The sequence below is a fragment of the Acomys minous genome, assembly GCF_964271855.1.
Source record: "Acomys minous genome assembly, chromosome: 16".
In the NCBI taxonomy this organism is placed as follows: domain Eukaryota; kingdom Metazoa; phylum Chordata; class Mammalia; order Rodentia; family Muridae; genus Acomys; species Acomys minous.
This window is the reverse complement of record NC_140498.1, coordinates 58,212,698-58,230,909: the sequence shown is the minus strand read 5'-3', so window position 1 is coordinate 58,230,909 and position 18,212 is coordinate 58,212,698. Positions and strand designations below refer to the sequence as shown.

Genomic DNA, 18,212 nt, shown 5'->3' with positions numbered 1-18,212 from the left:
ACGGTTTGGGGCTGGCACCAGCCTCAGCCACACGCCTGGGGAGTAACGTGAAGCTGGACCCTGGGGCAAATCTGCTTCCCTGTGTGCCTGGGACCACCCCTGTGCAACTGGATGAGTCAGGCAGTGGGTACCATTTCCAGACGTTTCCCAATGTCCCAGTGGTGCTCAGCAGGGAGCAGTGCTGAGAGAAGGCTGTGGTTGAGCCAGGGGGCAGGACTCTGCTACAAGCACAGTGTCTGTCGAATGGATTATTGGTGCATGCACGCACATACGCACGCTGACTATAAAGGAAGAATTTGATGTTTAATTGGGGTTCCCATGCCCGCCTGAGGTGTAGGGCAGGGGTGTTAAGCTTCAGACCCAGGTGAACCTGCATTCCTACGAGGCAGGCGATGTAACTGAAAACAAAGGCTTAATGCCTCCAACCAGCAGCCTCCCCTCCCTTTCTCTTCCTTTCTGCAGATTCCCCGTTTAATGGCTAAAGTGTCAGATGGCTGTGGGCAGACGGCAGTCCGTCGTCCCCCCCCCCCCGCCCCGCCCCCCTGCAGTGGAGCCAGATCTCCGCATTCCTGGGCCACTCCGGTTTCCCATTGGGGCCTGGAGACACTCACTGTCTCCCCAGCTCAACCCTTGCTAACAGCTTTATCTGTCCCGGGTTCCAGGCCCCAGTCGTATTTGTCCAAATTAGAGTTCGTTTACTTTACAAACCACACTGGTGCTTTGCGGGACACCCAGCAGCTGCTCCCCTGACGTCCCCAGCAGGGCCCTTGTTTGCTGTCGGCAAACAGACCGCCTTGAACAAGCCACTGGGTCGCCTGGCTGAGGGCATGGGCGCCGCCGCAGGCAACCGGAAGTTGCCCCTGCCCCGCCCCCCCGTCCCCCCCCCCCCCGCCCCAGCCGACTGCTCCCCAGCGGACTGCTGCCCCCCACCCCTCGGCGCACGCTCTCTCACAACAAACAAGTAAATAAAATAAGAATCCAGAAATGCGTTATTCTTAGGGAGCTGTGCAAAGATGCCTACACACAGCAGAAGGATGGAAAGGGTACCCACACACTGACCCACCGTTACTATGGCTACTTGGCCCGTATTCCACCAGGCTACCCTCTTGTTCCCCATAGAAATAAGTGGAGCCGACTGCTTTTAACAAGCTTTAGCGAGACCCGTGACTTACTCTGTGTGCAGCGAGTGTCCTCACTTGTAGCATGGAGAAAAAAGCATGTTGAGAGGGGTAAGTTAGCTAATGAGTCTAAGGAACTAAGAATTGGGTCTAATATACAATCTACTCTCACTAGCCGTTAGCATCTTTTTTTTTTCTTTTCAGGGGTGGAAGTGTTCTGAGACAGGGTTTCTCTGTGTAGCCTTGGCTGTCCTGGACTCACTCTGTAGACCAGGCTGGCCTTAAACTCACAGAGATCTGCCTGCTTCTGCCTCCCGAGTGCTGGGATTAAAGGTGTATACCAACACACACACACACACACCAGCTTATAGCTGCTTTTTTTTTTTTTTAAGATTTATTTATTTATTATGTATACAGCGTTCTGCTTGCAGGCCAGAAGAGATGGTTGTGAGCCACCATGTGGTTGCTGGGAATTGAACTCATAACCTTTGGAAGAGCAGTCAGTGCTCTTAACCTCTGGGCCATCTCTCCAGTCCCCATATAGCTGCTTTTAAAGTAATGGCCAGGCTGACAGCATACTGACACACCCTAAGTGGAACACTGTGGGCCACACACTCTGAAGAAACCCACAGGTGCAGCATGTGAGCTGTCACTGGGTACCCCGGAAGCTGTGATCACAGCTGTGTCCCAGCATCAGGAAAGAGCACCACAATGTTTATTACTAGCCTGGGAAAAGAGTCCAATTAAAAAATGGAAGTACAGTTTCTACTGAATGTGCCGGCTTTTGCCCCATCAGGAACAGTCCTCAAGTGGACCACTGTAGGTCAGGAACTTCCGTTTTCCTGCCACAGGGGTTCAGTTTTGGTGTGGGTCTGTCATTAGCGATCCTTCCAGACTGGGAACTGGTGACACAAACACACACTCCTGATCCCGAGAGGCTGAGCACCCACATTCGCCACTGGGGCCACTGTGGCAGCATTATCGCTCTCGAGGGCCTCTGCTTCCTCCAGCAGATCCCGCACGCTGTTTCTTTACCTAGGAAGGAGTGTTTGCACATCTCAGTATATCCCTCATCCGAGCAGCTCCGGGGTTCAGCGGCCGGCCGTGTTTATTATTTGGTTCCACCTGCAAAGAACCCGACAGGTGTTTAGTGTGAGGCTGGGCGTCCCCAGCCCTCCCCAGCCCTGACACCTGGATGTCAGACAGCCGGACGCAGTGAGGTGAGTGGAATTCGTCGAACGGGGCCTGCCAGGGTGGTAGATTGCTCCTTAGGCTTGTGTTGTCTGCACGGTGGCAGGCTGCACGCTGCCCACCGCTCCTCTGTCGGGGCTGCTATGTCGCTGGAAAGGCCTCCCCTGAGTCTTCTCTGGGCTGGAGAGATGGCTCAGCGGTTAAGAGCACTGACTGCTCTTCCAAAGGACCCGGGTTCAATTCCCAGCACCCACATGGCAGCTCACAACTGTCTGTAACTCCAAGATCTGACACCCTCACACAGACATATATGCAGGCAAAACACCAATGCATATACAAAAATATAAATAAATTATTAAAAAAAAAAAAGAGAGAGAAAGAAATGCTTGGAGAGGGGCCTGCCAGTCAGTGAGCCGATATGCTCGGCACACCCCAATCTCCAAGGCCGGTTCTCGATGCTCTGGAAGGACCTGGAAGCTCCATTTCCTAAAATCATTACAGAGCAAGCCACTTTCTGCTCTCTGTTTCTGATTCCGTCAGCCCTCCACACCCAGGGCACAGAGGCCCAGCCTCCGGAGAGTTTTGTTTGTGAGTCAGCAGGTGACTGACTCCCAGCAGGCAGACATTTACAGAGGCTGCCAATCCCCCTGAGGTGCTCACAAGCCAGCAGGGCAAGCTAGCACAGCCACACTTAACCTTCTCTGGGCCGAGTCCCTAGCAATCCTTGATTTCACAAGACTCTGGGAATGAGCAGTAGGTGGCACTGTGTGACCGTAAAATGCTTCCCTGGCCTCTGTAGTTCCCCCCCACCCCAGGCTAGGGGGACTGGTTTTGGGGGATCCCTTCCTCAGAGATGCTCAAGTCCTTTGTGTGACCCAGATAGATCCAAAACACACCTCCCACATCCAAACAGTCCTAGATTTCTTTTTCTATTTCTGGGTTTGTTTGTTTATTTGTTCTTTTGTTTTTTTGAGACAGGGTTTCTCTGTGTAACCTTGCTTGTCCTGGACTCTCTTTGTAGACCAGGCTGGCCTCGAACTCACAGCGATCTGCCTGCCTCTGCATCCCAAGTGCTGGGATTAAACGCGTGCGCCATCACGCCCGGCTCTGGGTTTGTTTTTTGAGACAGGGTTTCTCTGAGTGGCCCTGGCTGTTCTGGATCTCACTCTGTAGACTAGGCTGCGCCCCCTCCCTCCCCCTCCCCCACGTGGGTGGGCTCTTCTCCTTCTGGAATGGTATAAGCCTGAAACCACCCTTCCTTCTATAAGCTGCCTCCCTATGGCATCTTATCATAGCGACAGAGAAGTAACTAAGATGGGATCCATGGAGCTAGACCTCAAGAAGTCATTGCTGGCAGCCCTGAGAGGCAGAGGCATGAGGATCTCTGAGTTCGAGGCCAGCCTGGTCTACAGAGGGACCAGAGGACCAGAGGACCAGAGGACAGCCAGGGCTACACAGAGAAACCCTGTGTAAAGGGTGGGGGGAGTTGGCTTACTGGGTAAAGGTGTGCTAGCTGGAGCTCTGTTCCCTGACCCACATGGAAGGAGAGTGCTGACTCTTGGAAGTCATCCTCCGACCTCTGGGTGGGCTCTGTGGCACAGATGCTCCCCCACCCCACCCCACAGCACACACAAAATAAATGTCAGAAGAAAGCAATGGAACACAGATTCCATAAAATCTGCCATTTAAAAACTGCCTATGGGGCTGGGCGTGATGGCGCACGCCTTTAATCCAGGCACTCAGGAGGCAGAGGCAGGCGGATCACTGTGAGTTCAAGGCCAGCCTGGTCTACAAAGTGAGTCCCGGACTGCCAGGGCTACAGAGAAACGCTGTCTCAAAAAAAAAACAAACAAAAAACAAAAAACAAAAACAAAAACAAAAACAAAAAAACCAAAACAAACCAAAACCAAAACCAAAACAAAACCAAAACCTGCCCGTGAGGACTGGAGAGATGGCTCCCTGGTTAAGAGGCTGTCTGCTCTTCCAGAGGTCGTGAGTTCAATTCCCAGGAACCACATGGTGGCTTACAACCATCTACACCCTCTAATGCTCTCTTCTGTCATGCAGGTGTACAGGCAGATAGAGCACTCATGTACATGAAATAAATAAAATATTAAAACAAAAACAAAAATCCTGCCTGTGGCCGGGCGTGGTGGCGCACGCCTTTAATCCTAGCACTTGGGAGGCAGAGGCAGGCAAATGACTGTGAGTTCGAGGCCAGCCTGGTCTCCAAAGTGAGTCTAGGACAGCCAAGGCTACACAGAGAGACCCTGTCTCAAAAACAAAAACAAAAAAACCTGCCTGTGAGGGCTGGAGAGATGGCTCAGCAGTTAAGAGCCCTAGTTACTCTTCCAAAGATCCTGAGTTCAATTCCTAACAACCACATGGTGGCTCACAGCCATCTATAATGAGATCACGTGCCCTCTTCTGGCTCGAAGGCATATATGTAGGAAAAATACTGTATATGTAATAAATAAATCGTTTTTTAAAAGTGAAACCTCTATTCTCGCTGGACGGTGACTCCCTTTTCGTCCCCACGGTCACCGGAAAGCATCCTGTGGTTGCTTTTTCTATAAGCTGAGCTGCTGCCCCCCCCAGTTCCTTTGTGACTGACTCATCTCACTAAGCATAGGGTCTTCAGGGCGCATCCACATCCCTACTGCGGCAGGTACTGCGTTTCTTCTCCTTTTAAAAAAGGCTCAGAGATGTGCGTCCTCCCATCCTTCAGTCGTCCTATCTGTTGATGGGCACTTGGGTTGTTTCCGACTCTTGGCTATTTGAGTAATGAATGTTGAGCCATATAAACATTTGGGCTCCTGCTTCTATGTGTATACTTGTTTGTCGCTTGCTATCTGGACCCAGCCCATGGGAGCTCCCCTGTGATGGGGACACCAGACTTAGGTCCCATCCCCCAGGCACCCATTTACACAGGCACTGAGTTAGCACAGCCTCTGGACCTCCAGGGCAGAGGCTGCGGAGAGTGTAGGCTTGCCAATCTGCCTGAAAATACAGCAAAAGACCAGACCAAGGTTAATCCCGGCATAGCTAGGCCGGCCTGTCAGACATTATGTGGTAGAGATACTGGGTGATAAGCCCCAAGGAGACATCCCAGAACCGTCATCTCAGGGTGACACTCAGGTTCCCACACCTCCAGTCGCATCAGCCGACTCGCCGCTGAGGTGAACCAGATGTCTGGAATCGGAAGCCTCCAGCAGCTGGCTGCAATGGCTCTGGGAAAGGGCCTGTGTACCTGGCACTGCAAGGGGGCGGGGGTGGGGTGGGGAAGGCAGGAAGAGAGAGGAGGTGGGGAACCCGAGACAAAGGGAGACCACCGTCAACCAGCAGCACGTCTGTAATCACCAGAGCCCTTTGTTTGTGCCTTGTAAGGGGAGGCTGTAAACCCAAGGGAAAATAAAAGTGTTTACAGCACGGGAGAGCCAGGTGCGGGTTCCTTTGGCCAGATCAATGGGGAAAGTGGTGGCTGGGGCGGGTCTCCTCTCCGCGCTGCCTCCCAACATCACAGGCTCCAGTGCGGATGGGGGAGGGGGAGCCCCCTTCCCCCCCCCCCCAGCCGCCCCGGGGCATCTTGGGACCATCCCACATTCCAACCTGGTCGGGGGTGGGGGGTGGGGCAGGTGAGAGGGTTGGATGTTAGGGCCTCTGGGCCTCCAGGGAGCCACCCCTCTAGGTCAGCCAATCTGTTCCCTAAATTCCTTTATGATTGACTTGGAGATGGAGACAGCTGTTTCGCTAGCTCCCCGCCCCCTTAAAGCTGAGACGTGGAAAGAGATGGTGGATCACTAGGGGTAGGGAGTGGGGACATTTTTCTGGACAGCCTGGGCTTAGGTCTCTCTCTGTGTCATCCGCTTACTCCACACAATTGAAGGCGCACCTGTTTGAGACCAGACAGCCAGTGCAGGGGTGACAAAGCAAGGCATTTTGGGGAATAACTTAGTGATAATACTTCCAGGGCACTAAAACGGGTGTGCACTTTTAAGTGTGCGGAGTTCTCCTCAGGAATGTGTGTGTCCGCGCAGTGTGACATCACTGGGGAATGGCAGCACTGAATACAGCAATGCCAGTCTTGGGCATGCAGCATGCTGATGTCATCACAGTGTCACAGGATTTTGCTCCACAGGAAGTCACGCTGTGTGTAAGGGGTGACTAGAGGCACAAGGGTCACTTCTGCCCTCCGATCACTTGTGTCTCTTAAGCTTGCGACACTCATTTCCCGTGAGTACAGCTAAGTAGGAGTCCCCTCCAAAAGATGCTTCAACATTTCTACATGGGAACGTCTCTGGCAGTCAAATATTCGATGCTGGGATTCACCTTTCCAGATAGAGCGATGAGTTTTTTCAGCAGGAGAGAGGTCCAGCAAGCAAGCAAAGACTCTGGTGCCACCTGCTAACGGCCATTTTCTATCCTCTGAACACATCATCCTGGCGTAGTGTTTGCCTGGCACCTCCAGCGCACAGGCCCTGGGGTTCAGTGGGGACATTCGCACACAGGTGGGAGGTGGGGAAGGAAGGAGAGAGAAGAGAAGAGAAGAGAAGAGAAAAGGAGAGGGAAGGAGAAAGGGCAGAGGCAGAGGAGAGCAGACATCAGATCTGCAGTTTCTAGCAGATCAAACAGGACCATTGGGGGTGCATCTCTGCAGCAGTGGCTATCCCTCCAGCCTGCAGTGGGCTATCCCGCCAGCCTGCAGCGGTGGCTAGCAGAGCCTGCAGAGGTGGCTAGCAGAGCCTGCAGAGGTGGCTATCCTGCTAGCCTGCAGTGTGGCTATCCCGCCAGCCTGCAGAGGTGGCTAGCAGAGCCTGCAGAGGTGGCTATCCTGCTAGCCTGCAGAGGTGGCTATCCCGCTAGCCTGCAGAGGTGGCTATCCTGCTAGCCTGCAGAGGTGGCTATCCCGCTAGCCTGCAGAGGTGGCTATCCCGCTAGCCTGCAGAGGTGGCTATCCTGCTAGCCTGCAGAGGTGGCTATCCTGCTAGCCTGCAGAGGTGGCTATCCCGCTAGCCTGCAGAGGTGGCTATCCTGCTAGCCTGCAGAGGTGGCTATCCCGCTAGCCTGCAGTGTGGCTATCCCGCTAGCCTGCAGAGGTGGCTATCCCGCTAGCCTGCAGAGGTGGCTATCCCGCTAGCCTGCAGAGGTGGCTATCCCGCTAGCCTGCAGAGGTGGCTATCCCGCTAGCCTGCAGTGGTGGCTATCCCGCTAGCCTGCAGTGTGGCTATCCCGCTAGCCTGCAGTGGTGGCTATCCCGCTAGCCTGCAGTGGTGGTTAGCAGAGCCTGCAGTGTGGCTATACCACTAGCCTGCCTGGCATCTGCGTGCCCTGGAAGTGGGGTTGTGTTAGTGAGCGACCTTCCCGTTCTTCACTGCTGTCCCAGCCTGCAGGCCTCCATCGTTCCTCTAGTTAGCCCTATTTATCCATGTGGCGTCCGAAATAGACTCAGACACAGCGGAAATGAGCCGGAGATGCTCCTGGGTCTGTCCCAAGGGGCCCATCCTGACCCTGACACAACCTCCATGCCTGGGCCTGTCTGCTTGCCTTCCCTCAGTTATTCGGAAGCTAGACCGTCACTTTCCTTTAAAAATCAGAAAACCAGCCAGGTGGTGGTGACACATGACTTTAATCCTAGCACTCAGGAGGCAGAGGCAGGCGGATCTCTATGAGTTCAAGGCCAGCCTGGTCTACAGAGTGAGTCCAGGACAGCTAGAGCTGTTACAAAGAGAAAGCCTGTCTCAAACAAGCCAAACCAAAACAAAAAACAAACAAAACAACAACAATAACAAAACCCCAGAAAACCAAATATGTTCGTATTTCATATGTAATTGTTTAAATTAGTATTTGTAGCTATCATTCAAAGTCATGAGTTTCATTATGGTGTTTCCATTTATTTATTTACATGTTTATTTATGTATTTATTATGTATATAGTGTTTTGCCTGCATGTATGCCTGCCCACCAGAAGAGGGAACCAGATCTCACTGTGGATGGTCATGAGGCACCATGTGGTTGAATTGAACTCAGAACCTTTGGAAAAGCAGCCAATGCTCTTAATTTCTGAACCGTCTGCCTCTCCAGCCCAAATTTTTGTTTGTTTGTTTTTTTGTTTTGTTTTTGGAGACAGGGTTTCTCTGTGTAGCCCTGGCTGTCCTGGACTCGCTTTGTAGACTAGGCTGGCCTTGAACTCACAGAGATTCGCCTGCTTCTGCCTCCCAAGTGCTGGGGTTAAAGGCGTGCGCCACCATGCCCAGCTGTTCATTATTATTTTTTGTACATATGTGTCAGTATGCTTTGTTCTAATGCCTAGGATGTTGTTTTACATATTTATTTTCTTTTATCTATGTGTGCCTGCATGAGGTTTTATGTGCCCTACATATGTGCAGGTGCCGGTGGAGGCCAGAAGAGGGCGCCGGAACCCCTAGAACTGGTGTTAAAGGTAGTTGTGAGACACCATGTGTGTGCTGGGAATCAAACCCAGGCCCTCAAGCAACAAGTGCTCTTAACAGCTGAGCCGTCTCTCCAGCCTCCTGGCTAAGGTATTCTTTAAAAACAAAATAAAAATGGCCAGGCGGTGATGGCTCACTCCTTTAATCCCAGCACTTGAGAGGCAGAGGCAGGCAGATCTCTGTGAGTTTGAGGCCAGCCTGCTCTACAAAGCAAGTGCAGGACAGTCAGGATTACACAGAGAAACCCTGTCTCAGAAAACAAAAATTAAAACAAAAATAAAGTAATTAAAAATAAAATAACAAAAAATAAAATAACGCCAGGCATGGTGCAGTCCTAAGGCAGGAGGATCAGGAGTTTGAGGCAGTGTGACCCTATCTTAAAACAATAACAATAGCAAAAAAAAAAAAAAAAAAAAAAACTTAAAGCAAGCAGACAATGAAAGAAAGAGAGAAGACATGGCTCAGGATCCTTCCGTGTCTGGCACAGATTTCAGTTCCAGGCCAGGTTCTTTCCATCCTCTCGTGTGTCCAGAGAGTTCATCATTTACCTACTTTCACAAGTATTTCTAAATGATAAAGATTAAAAAAACAAAACCAAAAACCCACTATGGTATCAGCTGTGAAGACCAGTAACTATTTCCCAGTAGCAGTCAGTCGCTGGTGCACACTGATGCGTCTCTGTGTTGTCCTTGGTTTTGCGTTCTTTAATGGTAAGCTGGGCGCGTTTGGGTGGTCTTGAGTGTTTTTGGGTTCTTTGGGCTGCAGCAAGCCCACCCTCAGCCACCCTTTGGACCCAGGGGTCTGGCGTGCCTGACGGCCAAAGGTCACCTGCTTGGTGCTTTCCCGTGGTTTTGCTGGCTGGTTCCTCTGCGTCATCCAAGTCACTTGATCGTTTGGAATGGCTTGGTGTCTAATCATACTTTGGCAGTGTGCCTCTAGGGTGGCTCTGTAGGAAGGAAGTCACGAGTCCGGGGCAAATGCAACTATATGGCTTTTCTCAGTGTCACTTACTTTCCTGCTGCTGTAATGGAACTTGTAGAAGGACTTCTTCGGGGCTTGCAGCTCCAGAGGGCCAGAGTCCACGCAGAGGCGTGGCGGCAGGAGCAGGACCGTGAGGGCGGCACAAGTAGAACCACAAACAGAAAGCAGAGAGAGCAACTTAGAAGAAATAACCAGTCTTTAACTCTCAAGGCCCGCCCCCAGTGACGCACTTCCTCCAACAAGACCACACCCCCTAACCCTCCCAAACAGCACCTCCAACTGGGGGTTCAAGTGCCTAGGACTATACACCACACCCACCATCTCATCGCACGTCCTCGGTGGCCTCCTTCCTCACAACCTTCCCAGCTCTGTGTGGGTTTATACCGTTGCAGTGGCTCCAGTGGGCAAGTGTGAAGCCCACTCACTCACTGTTGCTTTATGTTGGGTGTCTCCACTTAAAAAACAAAAAAACAAAACAAAACAAAAACCTAACTTGCACCAGGTGTGGTGGCGCACGCCTTTAATCCCAGCACTTGGGAGGCAGAGGCAGGTGGATGGCTCTGAGTTCGAGGCCAGCCTGGTCTACAAAGCGAGTCTAGGACAGCCAGGGCTACACAGAGAAACCCTGTCTCTAAAAACAAAAAGCAAACAAAACAGAAACTAGGTTCCTAAGAGACATGGGGAAAGGCATCAAAATAAGATCACAGGGGTCGGCAGGAGACACAGAAACACTGCAGAAGTAAGGTAGCCAGGCAGTGATGCTCATCAAAGCAGGAGAGTGGCTGTCTGTCACAGCAGGGAGGGGAACGGCATGAGAACACACACACACACACAGACACACAGACAGACATACACACAGAGATACACCCAGACATACACACACACAGAGACACACACAGAGACACACACACAGACATACACACAGACACACACAGACACACAGACACACACAAACACACAGACACACACACAGACACAAACACACAGACACAGACACACAGACACAGACACACAGACATATACACAGAAACACACAGACACACACACACAGGCATACACACAAACACACAGACACACAGACATACACACAGGAACACACACACACACACACTTGTGGAGTTGGAAATCTTTCGTTTCTTGCCTTGGTCAGTGAAAGACAGGCATACAATGAAACTGTTTTTAAATGGAACCTTTGGGGCCCACTCTCTGCCCCCGGGGCTCAGAACTGTCACCATGTCTCTGTGCTGTGGAGGTTTGGAACTCTGCAGTGGCCCCTGTCACCCTGTGACACACCACTGCGGGGAGAACCATAGGTGAAGAATCAGATTCCCTCGAAGCAGGAAGTGGGTCTCTGCACCCAGCCAGGCCTAAGAGGGCACAAGACTCAGAGACAAGGACACAGGGCAGCAAGATGCTCAAAAAGAGCAGCAACCGCCTGTTAGGGCTCAGAGCCATGCCCTAGAAGAGTCTCTCACTGTCCGTGGAGCCCCATCCAGGCTCTGTCTCCACCTCCTCCGTGTGGGATTGAAGATATGTACCAATGTCTTAACGTGGGTGCTGGGGTGCAGAGCACTTTAGTGACAGAGCCTTCTCCTTAGATGTGTTAAGAAGCACACCTTTAATCCCAGCACTTGGGAGGCAGAGGCAGGTGGATCGCTGTGAGTTCAAGGCCAGCCTGGTCTACAAAGTGAGTCCAGGACAGTCAAATCTACACAGAGAAACCTTGACTCAAAAAAAAAAAAAAAAAAAAGAAAAAAGGTATCCACAGCTGGTGAGAGTTCGTGTATGCAATGGCCAAGTCATGTCCAGAAGACAGCATTCATAGCCCTGTCCCCCTGCCAATTCTTTTTTGTTTTGTTTTGTTTTGTTTTTGAGACAGGGTTCTCTGTGTAGCCCTGGCTGTCCTAGCACTTTCTCTGTAGACCAGGCTGGCCTGGAACACAGAGATTTCCCTGTCTCCACCTCTGGGATCAAAGGTGTGGGCCATCATCACCTGGCTCAGGCTGGATGTTCTAAGTCTTTGGAGGAATGGCTACTTTTGGAAAGGTTGGAGAATAATACACAGAGAAACAGCTCATCAAGAGAGACAGTTTTAGGCCGGGTGTGGTGGCGCACACCTTTAATCCCAGCACTTGGGAAGCAGAGGCAGGTGGATCGCTGTGAGTTCAAGGCCAACTTGGTCTACAAAGTGAGTCCAGGACAGCCAAGGCTACATAGAGAGACTCTGTTTCAAAAGAGAGAGAGTTTCCCAGCTCACTTTCTTTTTTTGATGATGATGATGGTGTGTGTGTTTTCTTAAAAGGAAGATGATGTCTATTAAAGAGAGACACCCCCAGGCTTTAGAGGGAATGATGCAGTCAGGACAAGCTGGGGACCAGGTGACCCGCAGTCCTGTGAGCCTGGTACCATGTGACGCAGTTCTTGGGGAGGCCGGGGGGGGGGGGGTAGCAGGTGACCCACAGTCCTGTGAACCTGGCACCGTGTGACGCAGTTCTGGGGGAGCCCGGCTGGGCACCAGCTGACCTGCATTCCCAGGGAACCTGCTATTTAGCAGGTGTGGAAAAGAAGTTGGTCCAGGGAGCTTCCTCTTAATGATAGACACACACACACACACACACACACACACACACACACACACACACACTCTTGTCTTCACTCTCGGGTAATGCGATTAGTGGGCCCGTGCCCACAGGCAGAGACCACTGCCACAAAGCCCTTGGCTCTTTCCACCCCGACCCCCGGCGCCTCCCCAGGCAGGAGCTTGTTTATAGCGATGGGGGCAAGGGTAACCCCCGACTCAAGTGGAATGGGATACATGGCATAGTTAGGATGCTCTCGTGCCCCCCTCACCCATAAACATTGATTGAGGGAGATGCTCAGTGAAGAAGTGGACAGAAGGCAGATAGATGCAGGGCCTTCCCCAGATGCTGGGCAAGTGTAACCGATGCACTGCTTCTTTAATGAGTTTTTATGGCTTTTTGCAAATGCCTCTCTTGACTTTGAAAAAGGAGCCAAAGTCAAATCTGGGTGCGAACCAAGAATGTTTTCACTATCTGACCAGCCACTCCAAGCTGCCTTCAGACCATCCTTGTGGAGGACACAGGATCAGCAAGTGTCACTTCCCATGGTGGGCATGTAACCGTTCTCACGTTCTCCTTCAAGATTTTGCGTAACTACAAAACGTTTTTTTAAAAAATCTTATTGGACTTTTTAATATGCCTTTCCATAAACCCTGATGGTTCAATAATTATTTTAAAGGCAATACATATGTACTTGCAGTGAGAAGAGGCTGGTAGAGACTGTAGTCTGCTATTTATTATCGTTTAATGAGCATTCTCACACCCAATTACCTCTAAAGGGCGAGTTTTAGTGGTTTTGATCCTTTAGGTTAAGTTAACTAGGAAAACGCCCGGGCCAGGGAGATTGCTCATGTCCACGGTGCGGAACTCATCTTTGCTCCTTAGACTTGATGCCAGTGACGTACACTCCAGCCTGTGCTGGGGAGCAAGAGGTAGGGAAGGTGACAAGTACCCCCCAAACTCGTCCCACTGTCATTTCTGTCTTGTGCAGTGGGAGCTGGGAAGCAAAACCAGAACTGGGAGAAAAAGCCCAAGAGTGGGCAGAGACCCTAAACATACAACTCAAGCTCTGCCTACAAGGTCCTCAACCTACAAGGACCCCTTCAGGTGCCATCTCACCTGGGGACAGCAACGGTCAATGTTTAGCAGCCACCTTTCTGTTTCATTTTTGTTTTTCTGGGTATAGCCCTAGCTGTTCTGGACTCGCTTTGTATACCAGGCTGGCCTCGAACTCACAGCGCCTGTCTCTGCCTCCTCAGTGCTGGGATTACAGGCGTGTGCCACGGTGCCTGGCTAGCAATCACCTCTTTATGGGAATAAGCCTTGGTTTGTAGTGTTAGCCATTCCTGAGGTGTAGATGCTCCCGTGTGGCTGACTTTAGTCTTCCAGTGTCAAGTGCTGCACTTGGAGTTGGGATGGGATGCCCTTCGTAGGCCTTGTAGCACTGACTCTGGCACACCGTGTGTATGCGTTTATTTCTTTCCTCTTAATTTTGAGTTAGGTATCTTCTAAGTTTGGAGGTGGCAAAGAGAGTGTTCTAGAGTCAATGCCAGGCATAGACCCATAATGAAGTCCCCATAGTCACTTAACCACATCATTACTATATAAACTTTTTTTTTCTTGAGACAGAATCTCTCTGTGTTAGCCTTAGCTGTCCTGGACTCACTTTGTAGACCAGGCTGGCCTCAGACTCACAGCGATCCACCTGCCTCTGCCTCCCGAATGCTGAGATTAAAGGCATGTGCCACCATGCCCGGCTATAAACGCTTTTTGTTTGGTTGGTTTTTTTGGTTTTGTTTTGTTTTTTCAAGACAGGGTTTCTCTGTGTAGCCTTGGCTGTCCTGGACTTGCTCTGTAGACCAGGCTGGCCTCGAATTCATAAAGATCTGCTTGCCTCTGCCTCCTGAGTGCTGGGATTAAAGGTGTGTGCCACTATGCCCTGCCCAAATAAACTCTTTTTTAAAAAAAAAAAAACTCTTTTTAAAACGTATGTATTTTTATTTTGTGTGCACCATGTTTGGCCTGCATGTGTGAGGGCGTCAGACTCCCTGGAACAGGAGTTACAGACAGTTGTGAGCTGCCATGTGAGTGCTGGGAATTGAAACCTGGTCCTCTGGAAGAGCAGCAGGTACTCTTAACCCCTGAGCAATTGAACTCTCTTTTCTCTCTCTCTCTCTCTCTCTCTCTTCTCTCTCTCTCTCTCTCTCTCTCTCTCTCTCTCTCTCTCTCTCTCTCTCTCTCTCTCTTTCCCTGAGACAACGTTTCTCTGCGTAGCCTTGGCTGTCCTGGACTTGCTTTGTAGATCAGGCTGGCCTTGAACTCACAGCGATCCACCTGCCTCTGCCTCCTGAGTGCTGGGATTAAAGGCTTGGGCCACCACCGCCTGGCCTAAATTGAACTCTTATGAGAAGGTCATTTGGTGATGACGAGCATAGGGTGAATTAGAGCTGTTTTGTGAACGCGTTGAAAGAATCAAGCTCCGGAGCCTCAGTTGGGCTTATTCAATGTTGAGAAGCAGCAGCAAAGGTGGTTTAACCCAGGCTATCCTGGAAATATGTAGACCAGGCTAGCCTTGAACTCCCAGAGATCCACCTGCTCCTGCCTGTGGAGGCTAAAACAGGGCCCTGGATCCCCTGGAGTTGGAGCTACAGACATTTGTAAGCTGTCTTACAATTAACAGCTTACAATTAACGGAAAATTAACAGCTAATAAACATTTTAATGACAAGCGTTCATTCTTTGAAACAAGATGTCAGAAACCATAACCCTGGTCCCCTATAAGAGCAGCAAGTGCTCTTAACTCCTGAGCCATCTCTCCCTCCATCCCCCACAAAATCCTGAAATTCTTTATCTTGCCCGCGATTATCAATGCCATCTTCCTGCTCTGGAATGGTCCCTTTATCGCAGAGCTAAGGGAATCTAAGCATCTCAAATCAGGCTCCCCTGGAATCCTCAACTGCAGGATAGATGAAGGGTGAGGCAGAGGATGTTTCTCCCAGGCCCCTCCCAGCCTCTGAAGGTGCTTTGGAGGCCACTTGGAAGGTGCACCCAGGTTCTCCAAATCACAGGCAGAATGTACCAGAAGCCTTGCTCTATCGTGCCCTCTCAAACACAGAGCTATCAACACCAAGCTATTTCCTTATAGTCATTCAAAACATGGCCCTGCCTTAAACCTTAAGCATGTGAAATGGCATTTCAAAAGCAGACGCCAGGAGGCTGGAGAGGTGGCTCAGTGGTTAGGGGCCACTGGATGCTCTAGCAGAGGCCTAGGGTTTGCTTCCTAGAGCCCACGTGGCGGCTCACAACCATTTGTAACTCTGGTCCTAGGGGGTTCAGTGTCCACGGATGCTGCTCACACACGGAGCACAGATGTACATGCAGCCAAAACACCCATTTACATAAAATTCGTAACAACAATGACAATAAAAACGCAGGGGTCCAAGACAGGGAGGCCGCTCTGCGAGGGGGCAGGCCCACATAATCAGAGAGGTTGAGAACCTTCCAGAAGCTATTGCGTGGGAGCTGAAATGGAGGGCTGTTTTTCTTTGGACTTTCGACCAGCGTCTTCACGGCCGGCATAGGCCGATATGATTTTACTTTTCAGATCCAAATAGGTCAAATGACATCCACCTCAGCGTGTTTATTTTCTTACATGATAATCTTCTTTATTTTCCTTCAACAACCCCATCAAACCAGCAGAATTGCCCTCTTTATGAAGGCGATAAAAGCAAGGTCCAGCGAGGCTTAGAACATGAGAGGTAACATGCAGCCTGCAGTTGCTATGTGCACCTGACGGAGCTGCTCAGTGCCAGAGCCACGGCCGCCAGGGTCAGGGCTCTGACTGCTCTGTGGGGCTGGGGGAGGGGACAACACAGGAAGGGGGGCAGAGGGGACAACACAGGACAGGGCGGGGGACAACCTGACACTTGCAAAGCACAAGCCCTTTTTTTTTTCCTCCAGACATCTTTAACTTGGAGTTGACAAGAGGCAAGTAGGAAAGCACGTCTCCTGCCCTGAAAAATCAACGCTTCTGGATGAGACTCGTTGCACACAGAGCGACCAAACAGAAGCAGCGAGCCAAAACTCATTTTGCCAATGCATACTAATTTGCTCTTGTTTCGAAGAATGAATGCTTGTCATTAAAATGTTCATTAGCTGTTAATTTTCTGTTCAATAATCGGGGAAATTATACATCTGAGAAATATGATTTAAGTCATATTTAACTAACCCTGTACTACTACACTACCATTGTATTATTACTACTACTGGTGCTGCTGGTATTACTACTGCTATGACTATTACTACTGCTGCTGCTACTATTGCTACTACTACTATTATTATTGCTACTACTACTACTATTACTAGTACTATCATTACTATAATTATTATATTTTGACACAGTGTTTCTTTGTGTAGCCCTGGCTGTCCTGGAACTCACTATAAAGACCAGGCTGTCCTGGAACTCACAGAGATCTCCTGCCTGTTAAAGGCGTGCACCACCACGCCCAGCATTTAGTGTTGGTATTTTGTCACAGGGTCTCACGGGGTAACCCAGGCCGACTTCAAAGCCAAAAGTCTCGTACCTCAAGCCTCCTGAGTGCTGGCTCACAGGTGTGTGTCCCCACGCCGGGGTAAGCCTATGAGTGTCCTTAGCAACACCCCAGATTTCGGCGGAGGGCAAAGCCCATCTGCATCTCGGCCATTTCTGGGTTGAGCAGAGGTTACAGAAGTTTCTGGTGTTTGTTAAATGTTTTCCCCAGCCTTTATTAACTTGGGCCGCTGTATACAAATTTATCCTCAGAGGTGAAATTTGGATAAAATACAGGTGGAGCTATGCAAATAAGAACATTTTCCAGCTGTTTTAGTCATCTGTCTATCAATTAGAGCTGATAATCAGAGGTCAGTTTTCTCCTGTAGTGTCTGCTGTGCGAGATGACTATTCTAGCTAGTATCCCCAAAATTCTGCTCAAGTACCTTTCCCAAAAGGTGCTTTTGTCCACCTCATCTAGAAACCTCACATGGACAGACCCGCTGTCTGGCTGTCTGCGGGTCAACACTCGGAAAACACCAGCTCCCGGACAGACGAGTCTTTGGTTCCAGCAGCCACTCGTACATTTGTTACTTGCAGAGCCCCGTCCCCTCCTCAGCTGGCATGGGACCTGGGGCAGCTGGAAACGAAGGTCCACAGGCCTTGGAGGTGGCAGAGGAGTGGCTGCTTTGGCAGGATTTCTATCAGCCATGGAGACAGAGGACTAGGAGAGCAATCCCCGTGGGACAGTCGCAAGCGCTGCCGCAGATGTGGGCAAATGCAAACCCAGGAGATGTCAGTGCAGCGCGGGTGGTAGACAGCCATTCCCAACAGTAAACCAACAGCTGGGTTTTTACTAGAAACTTGCCATATGAGGCCCAACTACCCGCCTCAGAAAGAGAAATGTACATTCGGCAGGCTGAGGCAGAAGGATCATAAATTCTAGGCTAACCTGGCCTATAAAGTAAGACCCTGTTTTTAAAAAAGAACTTGAGCTGGGCAATGGTGCCTCACGCCTTTAACCCCAGCACTTGGGAGGCAGAGGCAGGTGGGTCACTGTGAGTTCGAGGCCAGCCTGGTCTACAAAGCGAGTCCAGGACAGCAGAAGTGGTTGCTGGGGGGATGTGCTGCACCTTGTTATATTTTTAAGCACCTGGGGCCTCTTTGGAAAGACACAAAGACCTGCTTTGGTTAGGAAGGTGACACCATGGCTGGAGAGATGGCTCAGTGGTTAGAGTACTGGCTGCTCTTGCAGAGGACCTGGGTTCGGTTCCCGGCCCCCACATGGTGGCTCCCAACCAGCTGTAACTCCAGTCCCAGACGATCCGGCTTTCCTGGTCTGGACTCAGTGGGTACTGCCCACACTTG

The 18,212-nt window shown here is 50.7% G+C and overlaps 1 long non-coding RNA gene across 1 annotated transcript; it reads left to right on the top strand.

The window, feature by feature from the left end:
• The first annotated feature begins 992 nt into the window (after positions 1-992).
• LOC311586041 lies at positions 993-16,396 on the top strand. The gene is made up of 3 exons (XR_014775447.1): positions 993-1,229; positions 2,158-2,338; positions 16,277-16,396. It is a non-coding gene; the product is annotated as an uncharacterized lncRNA (long non-coding RNA).
• The last annotated feature ends 1,816 nt before the right edge of the window (positions 16,397-18,212 follow it).